The sequence below is a fragment of the Gymnogyps californianus genome, chromosome 10, assembly GCF_018139145.2.
Source record: "Gymnogyps californianus isolate 813 chromosome 10, ASM1813914v2, whole genome shotgun sequence".
In the NCBI taxonomy this organism is placed as follows: domain Eukaryota; kingdom Metazoa; phylum Chordata; class Aves; order Accipitriformes; family Cathartidae; genus Gymnogyps; species Gymnogyps californianus.
The window spans coordinates 7827605-7842099 of record NC_059480.1 but is presented as its reverse complement, the minus strand read 5'-3'; the positions used below and the strand labels follow the sequence as shown (position 1 = coordinate 7842099).

General features: G+C 42.8%; 1 protein-coding gene across 1 annotated transcript in view; it reads right to left on the bottom strand.

Annotated features, from left to right (window-relative positions):
• The window catches only part of PXYLP1 (2-phosphoxylose phosphatase 1), a 63892-nt gene extending 51600 nt beyond the window's left edge, over nucleotides 1-12292 (bottom strand). The window contains exon 1 of the mRNA XM_050902370.1: nucleotides 12254-12292. The gene's annotated coding sequence lies outside the window, so the exon portion shown is untranslated. The remainder of the gene's footprint in view (nucleotides 1-12253) is intronic.
• Between the last annotated feature and the right edge of the window lie 2203 nt (nucleotides 12293-14495).

The following is a 14495-nucleotide window of genomic DNA, read 5'->3' as shown; positions in this document are numbered from 1 at the left end:
AATTAACAGCTACTTATAAGATAATTTTATTTTCAAATTACTTAACATTTTAGCAGCAAGCATCTGTTTTAAAAAACACAACTAACAGCTAAGTTGCTAAAGTTCAATATATTTTAGTATTTAGAACATTAAAATATCTACATCTAAGTTTCTTTTTTCTCCTGTTCCAAGTTTCTTCCTTATCTAGTCAGTTCTAAAATCCTCATACTGGCACAGCTGGTCTTGAGATGTGCAAAAGCTATTGAAAATGGCATAGCAGTATTGCCCAGTCTGTCAAAGCGACAAACACAAGCTCTCACTTCATTAAAGCTAAGGGATCAAACACAGCTCTTACTCAAACAATTCCGTCCCTCTCTATAGCACTCATTATTTTCACTGTTCAGCAAATTTACCACTGGATTTAATAAGTAAAGGCGAAGACTTGCTTAGCATTCAGAAGTGATAGGAACCATTAGCCATACTGAAATTTGAGCACACCTTGAAGATAATCCGCTGTTCTCAAAATAAAAGGTCCACTTGACTCTGAGATCTTAGCTTTTAAACCTCAAGGTGCACAAGCAGATAACATGGTGAACATTTTAAACACCTTTTTCTCCAAACCAGCTTTCAGGTTTGAGCAGGACTGTCATACAGTTTTATGCTGGAAATTCTGGGAAAGCAGTCTTCAGCTTACAACTTCAGCTTACATCCTTCAAAGGACAGTTTCCAGCTTTTCAATTCTGTCCTACTCAAACCACCATTATGAGTTGCCTCTGTCAGAGATCAGCAGCTAAGAGACGCAAGCAGAACAAGTTTTTACATAGTTCAGGTTTGCATTTGATTTTTGTCAGTCCAAGTCCTTTAAAATATATTTCTTTTATTTAAATTAGAACCTACAAGTCTACGTCTATCTTGAATCTCTTAAAATCGGGCAATAAGCACAGTCACGCAGAGACATCTATATTCAAGTTATGTTTAGTGCATTAATGTTGTAGTTAATGTAATGCAACGTTACAACATTACAACTACCCTTTATGGGTTTCCCAGCATTGGACGTTGACTTATTTTGCAGCCAGAGATCCCCCGGTTTCTGGAATTTCCTTGGACTTACATTAGTTTTCTGATGAAATTATGCCCGTGTTTTCGTGAACAAAGATAACTGGGGGGGTAAAAAGTGTGGAAACTGTTAAAAAGCATGAAAAGATCATTAAGTGTTTGATTCTTTTATCTTTTTCACACTTCCACAGAATAACATTTAGGTCTATCAGCTTACCTCCTCTGTACTCTGATCACTAATCACCTTGCAAGGAACCACTTCTAAAACCAAATGTTTCTGACAATTCAAACAAGAATTGGAAGAAATACCATAATTGTGACCTGTAAATATCCTTTTATTCAGTAACATTTCAAAATCACACTTAAAAACACTTGAGCACCAAAACAGTATTTTTTTTAAGACCAAGCACAATAATTTTTGACATGTAATCGCTAAAGGGTATCAGTACTGCAGTTATTTCTACATAATCTATAGTTCCTAGGACTATTAATAAGAAAAAAATAAGTAAATGCATGAACTAACTTAGAGATGAAGGAAACTAAAGTGCCAAAATATAAGATACTGTAAACATCTAATTCCTTTGGGATGATGCCATTGCCCTAGACCACTCTTTTCCTTCTCCAGTCTGTCTGCTATTCCTAAAATTACCAGTATACGAGGGAAGTTCTGAACAGCTGCAATTCAAATATAATCTCTATGTCCTGCCTTTATTTTTTCCCTTAAAAATAAATAAATAAATAAAAACTTAAATTTAGTCTCCTTTCCCCCTCTTCCCAGAACACTTACCCCTTTAGAGATTCAACTTGGAGACAGTTTGCTGCCTTCGCGCCCAGGCTCTGGCAGCATCCTGACGGCAGGGACATTTTTCCTCCTACCAGCTTCACTGGTCTATTTATATAGAACATCAAGTGCTCCTGTCAGCCAGGACACAGAGATGACATGCCCCTGCCTGGAGGAACTTACAAGTCTACATTAGCTCTGACTGTAAACAAAGAGGAAAAGCAGGATTGCACATAGAAACAATTATGGAACATTTATTGCAACCTGCCTGTAGTTTCCTTTATGTTCTACTTTGTGCCGGATTTAGACACCTGTTTAGATCAGAGGACAAAGTGGTGGTCAGCATCAAAATTCATGCTTGCCAGCTCATGCATTCTTTCTCTTTTGATTAGTACTTTTAGTCATACTTGTTAAGTCACTGGTGCTCTGCCATATCACTTCACTCCGGCGGGCTCAGAGCCGAGACAAGAACCTCTTCTGCTGAGTTCTGCTCCTCGTCAAGGGAAACACAAGGTAAAGCTCCACACGGCACCCGCAGGAACCTATGAACTCCAGTCCTTCAGTAGAGATGTATGTTGGCAACGACTGTCTGAGTACTGACTTCGCCAATTACGAATGTCTGCCCTTCTACGAGGCTTCTGGGTTCCAAATTACAGGTGTCATGCCGATCCTGCTTTCCATCAGCTGTAGAAAGTATTACTTTACTTCTAATAGGTGCCACACAGTTCTTCCCCTCGTTGCTGTTTTCCAGAGGAAAACAGGATGCCTTCTTCTGTCATCTACCACTGTAAACTATCTCCACCCTTTAATCTGGTCCCTTTTACAGAGTCTGTACCTGTACATATTTTCAAGTCCCACCTACCCAACTGATTACTTTTTCTCACCCTTCCTAGTAGGTTTTGGATGATCTTAATTCTGTCAGTACTTGTATATTTACCCCCCCCCAACACCCCAAAAACCTACGTAATCATATATACAACATGTCTTTATACCAAAGGTATATATAAACACACACAGTATTTCTCTTCACTTGGTTATTCGCCAAAATTGCTGTAGGTGCATGAGTTTGAAACAAATCTTAATCTCTTTTAGTCAGCAAAATCTTTTTATTTAATTCTGTATTTATGTCACTGCTTGCAAGCACTAAATATGACCCAAGTTTTAATTTTGCTATTACTGGTTGCATCCAGCATAGGATCCATAGGATTGCATTCGTAGGACGCATCCAGGGAAGGAATGATGACAGACGCTGTGATGCCACATGATGTATCTGGGTTATCTTGCTGGGCATGTTTCTAAACCAGTACACTGCCAAGCAAGCCTCCAAAACATAGGAATGAAAACACGTTAGAGCAGATTTCCATTGGGTTTTCCTGCTTCAGAGTTGTCCTGGTTTCAGCTGGGATAGAGTGAATTTTCTTCTTAGTAGCTGGTACAGTGCTGTGTTGTGGATTTAGTGTGAGAATGCTGTTGATAACACGCTGAGGTTTTAGTTGTTGCTAAGTAGCACTTAAGCCAAGGACTTTTCAGTTTCCCATGCTCTGCCAGCAAGCAGGTGTGCAAGAAGCTGGGAGGGAGCAGAGCCGGGGCAGCTGAGCCGAACTAGCCACAGGGCTATGCCATACCATGGAACGTAATGCCCAGTATATAAACTGGGGGGAGTTGGCCAGGAGGGGCGGATCGCTGCTCAGGCATCGGTCAGCGGGTGGTGAGCAATTGCACTGTGCATCACTTGTCTTTTCTTCAGTTTTAATTCTCTCTTTTTTTGTTATATTCCTTTTCACTACAATTATTATTATATTATTAGTATTAGTATTATATTTTATTTTACTTTAGTTATTAAACTGTTCTTATCTTAATCCACGAGTTTTACCATCTTTCCTGATTCTCCTCCCCATCCCACTGGGGGGGGGGGCGGCTGCATGGTGCTTAGTTGCTGGCTGGGGTTAAACCACAAGTTTACAGAGATCAGGTGCTAAGCCCAAATACGCCCTCACTACAGCTTTTGTTACAATCAATTTACACTGCTGCTGTTACTTTTTAAGTTGTAATGGATCTATAATCAATTTCTACAAACATGGGAGCAAAACATGGGCCTTCATACACCCTTCGGTTTCACACCTATGCACTTTAACAGAAACAAAAATCTAAACTCAATATGCAGTACCTTTCAGTTTTTCTAATTATGAATAAATAATAAAGATTTGCTATACTCCTATTAGGTAAAAGAAAGAACATAAAGCCTATCAAATAACAGGAAAAAGCATCATTGAAAGCTGATTAACAGCATCCCCTTCTGTAGCAAACAAAAAAGTCTGGAAACAAATTGGAGTATTTTGAACAAATATTTTTGTTTTCTGTCTGACAGTTCAGAGAAACTGCATGTAAATATAAAACTTTACATTTTCTAGGTCACACACTAGCCTGCCTTTGACCACCGCTTTGAGGACAGGGTTTATACAGAAACATATTTGCTGCAGATTGATTCTCTGCTACAGATAAAAGATTTTAGAACGTGTCCTTGCACCTCACTAAGATAAGAAAAAGCGCCCCATGAAAGTTCTGCTACCAATATCATTAAAAACAAGCACATGCTGCTGCCATGTGCATTTTTGTAACATTTCAAAGAATCAAAGTTTCTCTTGCTGTTCCCTTCCCAAACCTCCTTTCCCTCATCTCAGCCTATCAGGACTATTCATTTTACACTACGCCTGCTACAAACCTGCTCAAATGAATCAAAAAGCTAAAAAAAGTCCCCAGCTCTAAGGAACCTACACATTCTAGATTACCAAAATGAAGACTGAGAAAGACCACTTCATTCAACAGGAAGAAACCCGCAGATCTACTTCTCTGTAAGGTCTCTTGGAGTGCAGCAGATACTCTGAAGATAGATGCGGTTTTGAATCTGAAGCTGCATTTTGAACAGAACATGATATAGCATGGACTACTTCCTTTCAAACCACAGAGAAGCTTCACTGTTGTGTTAAGTCTATCAATAAAATCCAGTCTATAATAAAATCTGTCAAATTACAAAGCTTTAAACAGTCTTTAAATAACTGCAGATCACAAGCCATTCCCCTTTGTAAAAAGTCAGACCTCATGGTATACCCAAATCGTAAGTACTGAAAAGACTACTGCAATTCCTTTGCTAGCTTAATACCTCTTCTCTCATTTTCATACTCCTTTTAGGAATTGTTGAAAGTTTCCATGCTTTGGACTTTGGTTTTCCAACTATGATGATTTTATAGGTCACATTTGGTTTACTTGTTTGAGCAGCAAATACATGAGAGCATGAAATATTTCAAGGAGTAGGCATCCTTAACTTTGGTTTCTTTTGGTCCATTTAAACCCTTAGTTCAAGAGATCCTTCCATTCAGACAAACTTCTCAATAAGTGCTTTGATCTGGCCTTGACTACCTCTTTTTGGTGGGAAGTAAGGTCAGCGTCCTACAGCTGTATATGTTACTCTGTAGAAATCTGAAAAAAGTCAAAGTCAGTAACAACCCACCAGTCCAGCACGTCACTTTGGAGGCCCTGTGGAAACAAAATTTTAGTATCTAGGAAAATCTGTCACGAGCCCAACCGTTCGTCATCCACTTCAGGAATGTCACCATATTCCTACTCCTTTTCCTGTGCAATGATAGGTCATACACATCTCTGAACTGCAGGGAAAGTAAAAACAAAGGAAGTGCTTTTACTTCCTTAAAGGAAACTGAGCAACTCTTTTTTAACATTACTACGAAACTTGAAAGAAATCTTATGATTTTGATGGCTCCAGGCCAGAATTGAATCTTAACTGGCAGCAAAACCATTCCAGAACATACAATTAAATAATTCTTAAAAAACTGCACCAGAATGTAATTATTTTAAACTTACAATTTTAAAATGGTATACCATATGCTCGTAATTGTATGAGCATAGATCCTAATCACACACAGATCACAGCCATTGGCTGATCAGATAACATCACAGACCAAAAAAGCAGGCAAAGGCAAAGCAGTTAACGTGCTTGAACTGCTACACTTTTTTTTTTTAGTTAAGCTTTTACTTTTTACAGTTTTTAATTGTTTGAACAACTACCTCTCCTACTATAACACTCCCCTCTGCATACATTTCCAATATAGACCTTTGAAAATGCCTTTGAACAGGAACTTGCCTCCCTCTGCTCCAGTGTCAGGGGTCGTATTCGGCTTGCAAATACCTTCTGCTGCTGCTAACTTTGAAAGCAAACATTGCAGGGATGCACTCAAAGCTAGTTGCGATCAACCAGTGAAGTCAAGTTGAATAAACAAATCAGTGAGGAAAGCTCATAAATGTAGGAAAATGTTTATTTTCCCACACCAGGTCAAAGTTATCCTATCAGTGTTTGAGATTACGTTAGTATGAAGGACAGTATTTTCCTCTGCATGTCTGCCCTTCCACTCAGGTTAGATGGAATTGAGAATAGGACCTGAGCTCCCAAATCTGTCATTATTCTTTTAATTCCAGATGATCTTATACTGGGTCTGTTTATAACCTGCCTGCACACGTATATATTCTAATGCTGAAAGGTCACATGCCCACAGTTCTGAGGGGTTCACACAGGTTGATTTGCTTGCAGTATTCAAATTGAATGGATTTGGGGAGATTCTAGTTAAGTCATAAGAGCTCACTGACTTAATTACTCCAAGCTCTTCAACCTACTCGCCATCCCACCTTGTATCCCCTCTTCACCTGGTCCTTTATCCCTCACCCTCTGGAAAACTGCTAGAATCTGAATCCACTAAGTTCCCCTGGCAACTCACCCACAACTCCACCTGTAACCATTAGCTCGCCATGCCTTCAGCTGACCCTAAAACGTAGCATTTTACATCTGGCGATTTGGCCATTACTGAGAACTTTCCATGAAATACAACACAATTTTACTAAATTATCTAAATTATACGTGTGAAAAATGGCAGTGCAACAACCTGATGTTAGAAGAGTTTGTGCAAGAGGGATGGAAGGACTGACATTTATTTCATTACCAATTACATTTCTATTCTATCCTTGTGCTAAAGCTGTATTTTGACCCTCATCCCAAAATATTTTTTCTTCTGACTATTCCCCTGCTATGAGACCTGTTCCATCCTATCATCATATGCCAGGTGACCCAACACTTCCATATTCAACCACCTCTATACAGTCACAAGGATTCAAAATTACGGGGTAGATATACACTTCTGTTTCCTGTCTTCCAAATGGAAAACTTCTGTTTCTCTCCACAGGTTATACTATTACCCGTTGCAACACCAACAGCTGGCAGCTCATACTGGAAAGAAAAAAAAAAAAGGAAAAAAGAAAATAAAAAAAGGACTAAACAGATTTTATTCAGCAATTTTGTTGTCTTCCTGCAATCTAACCCCAGAATGGTGATTACACAGATGCATTAGACAGTCAGCATTTTCTGCTGCCCTTTCTTCCCCACAACACTTCGTACAACTGCCAACTTGCCTGGCTGCTGGATAGCTGAATAGGGAATAACACAGGCAACAACTGGGAAAAGTGCCGTGCTGCTGGCAAAAGGGCATGCCTGGTTTTTATCCTGATCCTCATGGCAGCAGCACAAGCTAACCTCTAGAAACACACCATCTTGCAGTCAGAGACAACCTGAACACAAAGGTGCAAGCAAACGAGTCGTTTCTTCAAAAGAAAAAATAAAAATGGGTTTAGGAAACAGCACTGGCTTTAAACACTATGTCCTAGCATTTCATTTGAAAGGCCCATTGCCCACATTTTTGTAGCTTAGTTCCACAAAGCTGTTTTCACAATTTATTGGCCCAACAGAAGCTCCTCATGAAGGTACCCAAAAGTCTTCGCAGACAGAAATGCAAGCCTGCATTCAGACTTCTGCTTCAGTGGCAATCAGTAAACCAACATCATAACCATAGATGTGAGGAAGATGAACAAAGCATGAAAAATACGGCAAAGTGCAAGATGCAGTGTCAGCACCGCTTTGTCCTTTTAAAATAATCATTAACAACAGAGAGTACCAGGTATTCACAGGGTGCTCCTTTTTATCACCAGAGATTATCAGCATTAGGAAAACATAGTATGGTATCTTCCACTACGTAAGTAATTGTGGAATATATCATAGCGGACATTGACACAAAGTTATGGTGTTTATTTTTTTATTTTCACAAGGGAAGCCATGAACTTCATTCTTGGTGCATGAAAAAGTTTAAGGTGGCTGCAGAAACTATGGATGAAACAGCTGGAAAGCAGTCACTGACTAGTATTTCCAAACAGCATTTCTGAACAATGTCTTTACCGTGTGGCACAAACAAGTCTAATTATTTTAGCTTCCAAAAATCAGTTATTTTTAAGAAATATGCCAGCTATCTAGCTTTTCAATGCCCAGTTTACCTCTCTAATCAATACGAAATAGCCTGTCAATCTTGCTCTGAATCCTTTGCCTGTCATCAGAACCACTTAGTGTATAAACACACACTTACCATCCACCTTTGTAGCCCTCCTGGCAAATGTTCCTATTACCATCTTGCACAATGAAAAAAATGCTCTTTTTTGCTGCTTAGGATGAACCATTACATTTATGATTCAGGCATTATCTGAACATAGTAAAACGACGTTATCTGATTTTTTTAAAAGAATCATAAACACTGATTCTCACAGTACACCTTCCCACTCTCTCCTTCACTGAGCAAGAAAATGTCTCATCCAGCTGTAATCAGAGACCGCCTAATACTTTCAAAACAAACTAGAACATTAATTTTGAATTCTAACCTAAACCCGATGCCACAAAGCAAGCCACATGGGCAAAGCTCACATGCTCCTGTGTAGACATAAGTCAAGACTCATGTATCCGCCACAATTTTTAGACAACAGAATTTCCAAAACTTACTGCCCTAAATGGTTTGCAAAACCAAGTGCTTGCTTAAGGGGACTCCATTTGGTTTTCACCAAAGTGTAGCCTGATTTTAACAGAACATGAAGCACGTCATGGTCGGTATGACATTTCTAGTACCCTTCTGGAAAGCTGCTACATAAACCTTCAGTCATCATCATCCTATATGTAGCTTTAAGATCAACTGTTTCCATTTCTATTTCTGTGTAATTTATACCATACACTGGCCTGCATTCGTTATGGAAAGCGTTCCGGAAAGCATTTCAAAGAAGAAAAAAAAAAAAAAGATGTATTTTAAAGCACAATCTTTTTATCAGTACTGCAATATTTTAGTACAATTCCAGTAAAATTACCACGACGCTAAAACCCATGCAAGTAGAAATCTTGCATGAAATCTACATTTAAAGTCTCCTCCCAGGCATTTGGCATTTCTTCCCTTTTTGCTACTCAATTTAAGTTTTCATTTTTACACATAATTTACCACCCAAGCTAGAGTATTTTTAAATACAACCTTCTGAATGTGAATCAATGCATAGCTCGCTTACTGACTCCCTCTCCCAGCGAGTCAAGATTAAAGGCTATGTTCAAACACTTCCCAAATGCAACGCACTGCTTGAACAGTTTTGACCCAAACCACGCTGTTTGTCCAACATTTGGACCACTGAGGTTCTTTTCAAGCAAATCTTTCCTCACCCTTGAGGCTGCTGTCTAGGAGCATTTGTGTGTGCTAGTCAAGTGCTTGCCAGCGCAGCTGAGCTGCCATGCTGTCTTTTAGGACATTTTATCAGTAACTATCTTGTGCATCTACCAGTAACCCCCCAAACCTTCCTGTATTACCTATAACAAACTCCATTTTCTTTAATCCTCTCACGCTTCCTTCACTAAATGACTCCTTTGACACCTAAAGCAACAGCTGCATGTTTTGTGTGCGCTTCCCAACGCTCCTTGAGAGCGCACCTTCATCATTTTGGTAGGGGCAGACTTGAAGACTCCACCCTCTTGAACGATTAAGGTACCACCACCTCCTTTGTAGCATCCATCACAAACCATAAATCTAATCATATCTAAATCATAAAGCATATGTTAGTAGGTGGTTCAACATTTAATTTCTACACTCATTTGATGCATGTTTGTGAGCAACATGCATCTCACGGTGGTTTTTTACATATTAATTGCCAATACTTTTTTTATTAGTTAAAAGAGAATAAAAGCCTTTGGGAGAGGAAGAGAATATGCAACTAGAACTGACCATAAATCCAGATAAAAGCCACACTTAGAACCACATGAATTCATCATTTATCTTTCAGGCAATAATATACAGATACACTGAAGATATAAGCCTTTTATAACTAAAATAAATAAAATAATCTGCAACTTCAGCAGAAAAAACATCCAGAAAAATTCAACTGAAGTCTAGTTTCAAAGGTCTCCTATGAGATTATGAAAATGAACAAAGACCTACATAAGAAACCTCACAGGACACTTAAGGTTTCTTTCATCTAAGGAGGTCGTGAGGGAAGATAAGTATGTAAAAATATACACCCCATTGTAAAACCACTAGAGAAAGCAAACTTCATGGGGGACAGTCGTTTTGCACACCCTGAAGCATTGCTTTTTGTGTGCTTTCATTCCAAGATGCCCACTTTTTAAACTAAAAAAAGCCCAAAAGACAAATGAAGGCTGTTAGAGAAAAGCAATTTCACAATGATAAAACTGAAGCAATATAACTAAATGCTTGAAGTCTAACCAGAGGTACACCTCTGTTTAGGTACATGGGTACAGATACATGGGTATAGTTACACCAATGCAGTTTTATAGCTCTGTTGTTATCAGATCTTCACATGAGACCCTGCTATTCCTCAATATTTCCTTTTTTGCAGAACAGGGAGCTCGTTTAGTACATATTGAATCTTATAAAAATTAATGTTTCAGCACTACTGAGTTTACATAAATACTTCAGAGACTACAATTAAAAGCCATTAGAGAGAGCAGCATATGTGTTTTAACCATGTGCACTACTTTTAGTTACCTTTTTGAGAAGATTAAAATTAAGTAGCTTTTGCTTTTCATCCCACTCACACTCACCCACTACAAATCCTGTCTGAGCTAATCCTCCTTCTACAGACGTCAAAACAGGGCATAAGTATTACAACTACTTACTGCCAGAATGTGTTGGTTTAATATCCCATTACTATTGTAATGCTGGCACAATAACTTACTATATGTGACAGCTTTTGCAGTTAGTCAAGGATAGAGCCACTTACTCTGTAGTTTTTTCATCCACATGAAACTAGATTTGTAAAATTTGTAAAAGAGAAAATCTAAGGTCTGAACTGGATGCTCATCTCAGACTACAATGCCAGACAAAATAAAAGGCTTATAAGGCCATCACACACACTCTTTCCACCCTGCCATTCCCATTGTCCCAGCCTTCATGTAAAGTGATCTCTCCAGAAATTCAGGTTACAGCATTTACAAATATATTGTTTAACCTCTTACTTCCTAGCATTTTAAAAAATACTTTCATAGATTTTTTTTTTTTTTTATTATTATTGAAGTGCAACATTCTGCATGAAGGCCAAGGCGATCTCCTTGTCAGACCACACTTCCGATGAAAACTCCATACTCGTCAAAAGGTTCAGGATTATTCTTCAGGAACCTGCAGCGCAGAAATACACTAAGAAGTCTGTTCAAGGCTCTAAAAATATTTAGGTTAAAGTATATACAATGAAAGGGACTACTATCAGATACACTGAAGACAACAGGCATCAAAAAAAAAAAGACAAATTCAACTAAGTTACTCCACTCCAGCCACAGCACATCAACCAACAACAGATGACAACGTATCAGTCCACAGGAGAGGCACAGCAGCTCTGCAACAGCACCGTTTTATTTGCCAGCCAAGGCTGGTAAATACGAAGTCACCCATCACAGAGCCTCTGAGAGACTGACGAGCCCATTTCAGGCTCTTGCCTTGCCCGAGGGATGCACGCACGCACGCTCGCTCTGAAGCCGCTGAACTGCGCGGAGCGCTCACGCACATCGAATTAAGCCCGCGAGTACCGAGGCCTGGGTGCCCGCCTGCGGGTACCATCCCGGAGGCGAAGTTGATCCCGCCGAGGCCTCGCGGCGGCGGCCAGGCTGGGTGCGGGGGCAGCTCGCCGCCGGCCGAGCCCCCCTCCGGCCCGCCGGGCCGGTTCGGCCAGCCCGGCCGAGACTGGCGCTGCCCGCGGCACTTCTGCTGCCCCGGGTCTCCCCGCCGCGCGGGGCAGGCGGGACCGCAGCGCGCCCTTCCCGGCCCGCGCAGCCGGGCGCGGGGCAGCCGCTCCCGCCGCGCCGTAAACGCCCGGGCCGCACCCCCTCTCTCCCCGGGCGTCGGCAGCCACCGCCCGCCGGAGCCGCCGAGTACTTAGCGGGAGGAGGGAAGCACCGCAGATACAGCCGGGTCGTACCGGGGCACCAGCCCGAGCGCTCCTCGGCAGCGCACCCAGGGCGCCGTCCCACCTGCCGGGCCGGGGGGGGACGGGACACCCCCGCCCGCAGCGCCCCCTTACCTGCCCTGCCGCGCTCCGCGCCGCCTCCGGGGCCGGGGCCGGAGCCGGAGCCGCTGCCCGCCGCCACGCCACCGCTCCGGCTCGGCAGCCCGCCGAGCGCCCCGACTCGTGCGAGCGCCGCCCCCGAGCGGCCGCGCCGCCCGCCGGCGCCCCCTGCCGCCCGCCGCCCGCTCCGGAGCGGGGGGGTGGGGGCCCGCCCCACCCCGCCGTGACTCCCCGCGGGGCGGTGCTGCCCGCGCCACGAGGGCGCGCCGGTGAACCCGGCCCGGAGCCTGCCCGGCCCGCGCCGCCCCCGCGCCCCGCCCTCGGCTTCCGCCCCGCGGGACGGGACGGGACGGGACGGGACGGGACGGCGCCCAGCGCGGCAGGGACGGCCCGTCCGCGGTTCCCACAGGCGGGCGTGGGGGGGGAGAAGGGGGCGCCCGCTGCTGCCCGCGGCACATGCGGTCCCCGGGCCGCCCGCCAAGGGGCCGGGCGGTTTCAGCCCTTTGAAGACGGCTTCTTTCATGGCCACAGTCGCGGAAGGCCAGCGAGGGGCTCCGGGACCAACAGCGGGCATCTAGTCCGAGTTCCCCCACATCACAGCCCTGTTTTTCAACTTCCTGCTGCTTCCAGCGTTTGAGTAGATGGCCATCAGTTCCCTGGAGACACAGCACAAACATCTCACGCGGCTAAGCGAAACGGTTCCTGCTAGTGACTCTGCTCGCAAATTCTTCTCATACTTAACTTACCGGGAAGCACAGCTGGAAGTTGTCATGGCCCTTTGTAAGAAAGGCCAATTTCAAGTCCTTGTCAAAGGAGAATTGCACGAATTTCAATAAAAAGATAAACAATATTCCCTTGTATAGCTGATGCCAGTGAAGTCATTTCATAACTTGCAAAGTATTCGCCAGAATTTGTTGCCAACAAAGAAGCTCCCAGCTAAGCCTTTCTCCTCATAGGGGCTCATTCTGCTCTACCAGCAGGAGCGCTTGTTTAATCCTACAAGCCGATCATCTTTCCAATACACCAATTTTTCATGTGTCCCTAAAACAGATTCTCAAATTAATTCTGCAGATTTGGGGAATGCCTTGATTCCCTTTACACACCTCCTTTGACATGTCTGTGCAGAACCTATGCAAATACTGGGTGATCAAAGTAGAAGCACTGACACTAAACATTTGGCACCAGTGTTTATGGCAACACACTGGTGCAGGGTTTTTTTGTTGCCGTCTGCAGTCACCTCAAAGAGCATGTGTGGTTCACATACTCCTGCGGCTCCACTCGCAACCCTGGATACTTCTGCCAGCTTCCAACTGCATTGTCACGCTGCTCTGCCAGCCAAGCTACTTATCTGCGTGGCCTCTACTCTTGGGTCATGGTGACCGGTGGTCACTGCCCCATAAATACCAGCATGCAGCCAAATTTGCTTGCTTTGATACTGCACATCCACAGAGTCAACATACCTAGCAAAAAGATTGGGCAGGTTTTTCTAGCTAGACTAGTACTTTTGCCTGACTGGTATGATTTCACCTGGAAATGTGCCGAGGTTCTCCATCTTCTTTCCTTTCGGGATAAGAAGTAGGAATTCATCTAGTTTTAACTGCCAGACTGCACAGTGGTGTGAGAAGTGGTCGTCCAGCTGCAGATCAGAAGACCGGAGCCTTTACCAACTGCTGTTCTTTAAAAGCCATACCCAGAGATGCTCAGCAGCACGGTGGTTGGCCTGCCAGCTGACAGCTATGTATCAAATACACAGAAGCTGCTGTTCTTCCCAGCTACCAGCATCACATCACATAAGAAAATCATTATGATTGATTAGCTCTAATTTTTTAGAAAACCGGTGCCAACCATCTGAAAAAGAATGGTTTGCAGAAGAGTAGAAGGCAAATTATGGGACCCTAGATGTGGAACAGTGAGACTTCTGACTGCCGTTCACTAGATCACTTCAGGGCATGTCAGGATTGCATAATGCCCGACATCAGCACAAGGACACCTGGCCTTTCCCTATCCAGAAAACAGAATACATACTTTGCAGAAAAATCATCTCCATATGGAAACAATGATTTACCGCGATAGCAAATGCTTGCCAGGGCAGTTACATTTCCACCTCCATCCAGAACAAGGTGCAATTCACAAAGGATTTGGGATTCAGGAACTGTCAATCTGTTCTCCATGTAATAAAAGGATTTAATTTTCTTCACAGAATGTTCTTGCTTTGGAGAATAAAATACGGTTGTCTATACACACAAAAGAAATCAGC